Source organism: Atta cephalotes, assembly GCF_000143395.1.
Source record: "Atta cephalotes unplaced genomic scaffold scaffold00028, whole genome shotgun sequence".
NCBI classification, from domain to species: Eukaryota; Metazoa; Arthropoda; class Insecta; order Hymenoptera; family Formicidae; genus Atta; species Atta cephalotes.
Genome location: NW_012130092.1, coordinates 1,285,676 through 1,287,644, shown reverse-complemented (window position 1 = coordinate 1,287,644; position 1,969 = coordinate 1,285,676).

Below are 1,969 nucleotides of genomic sequence, written 5' to 3'. Positions count from 1 at the left end.
GTTATGTATATTTGTAGATTATTTAGTATGATATGTAGATATTATAAGTAGGACGTAATTAAATAAGTAGACATTCTGTGTGTGTATAGTAATAGTATTATTATATATATATATATATATATATATATATATATACATATACAAATGTACATTTAGCGAATCTATAATGATAAATTATACTGTGTATCAATAATCGTAAAAATGGTAAATATATATAACTTTATCGTCGTAGGCGAAAAATTTATCATCATAAAAAACTTTATATAATTAAATCTATCTTTCATAATATGTCTAAAAGATATTAAAATTAAACAAATATTTTTATAAAGGATGAAAAACATACATTTATAATTTATCAGAATTTCAAGTTTATTTTTTACAAAAAAATGTCAAATTTCGCAAAAAACCATTCTTTTTGTATTAAATTTATTTCGAAATCTTGCGAAAACGTACTAATAAAATTTAACTTGCGGCATCGTTATCGATATTTAAAAATCTATAAGAAATACCTTACTTCTTTTAGAGTAATTAAAAAAAAATTTTTTTTGTAAACTAATGTTATTTACATTTCCCTAAAAATATGCCACATTTTAAAAATAAAAGTTATTTTTATAAAAATTTATAAAAAAGAAAAATTAGAATTTATAATCAACTTTGAATTAGAAATATGTTTTTTTTTAAACTTTATTGTTTATCGTAATTATTAATATTATATTTGAAGAATAACAATTAGAACAAACGAGCATGCACTTATGCCAACAATGCACAGTTGTCTATGTGATAACATTAATCGCTTTGCATATTGATATTGTTACGTTCAATATTTGCCGATAGATATCGAACGGATGAGACATACAATACAATATAAACGTAGGTTATAACGGAACAAGGTATTATGCGTCGAAATGCAAACGGAAGGACATTTAGTTTTTCTACAAAGTGCATATTAAATTTTTTACATTTTATATTTATATGAAATTCTTTTCCGCGAAAAAATTTAAAATTATGAATCTCACGATTTGGATGAGCTTTTAAACTGTAGCTTAAGTCGCATCAGTTTGTTAGAATATGACAAAATAAATTGGAGTAACCCAGATTACGGCAGAATTCGCAATGGAGCATATCGGAATACGTCAGAGTTGCGGAAGATTCAGTTCACGTGATTGAGATAGATCGCAGTTAACCAGGATAGGCTGGAGGTAAGCGCACCCTAGAGGAAGCCTGATCATGACACGTAGCCTCTTCCGAGGGCGAGAATCGAATAGTGACTCCTGGGGGCTGAGAGGGTGCGCGCGCGTGTCGCGCGATATCGGTGGCTGCGCGTTGACACGACGCGCGTTCTCGCTGCGCCGGCAGAGCAGCATTACGGTCGCGTTACCCTCGCGACACGGAAGACCGAGTGGAGAGTACATCCTGACATTCCTGACGCGCGCGCCAACCTAGGCGAGGAAGCGCGCAGCCGAGAGATCCGAGCGAGAGATCAAGCTCGATCTTCGTCCTCGCATCGACGTGGTACAGTCTGTCGCTTCTCGCCGTACCATCACTTCTGCTGCGAATAATCAGATATTAATTCGTTGTGAACGAATTGAATAATATCGGAGACGAGAATCTGTCCGGCTTTTCAGCAAGCATCATCGAAAGTGTCGTCACGTGTGAATACGAGCTGGTTCTGGAAGCAATCTGTTCCACGTCATCAATCAAAATTCTGAAGAGCAATCTTCTTCCGTAATAGCGTGTCACGATCTGGGATTTCCTAGGTCGTCGACCTGTGATCTTCCTGCCTCTCGTCCTGCGCGAGTGTCGCGTAGCATTTTACCGGGCAAAGTGCAGTTCTATGTCGTGATTCTTTAATCCCCCTAAGAATATCTCAAGTGTGAGTCTTCCATTTGTGGTCATTTCTATCGGCGATAAGTCACTTCATCGGTCCACGCGACCAGCTGCTACCGTCTTTCTGTCTCTCTCTCTCTCT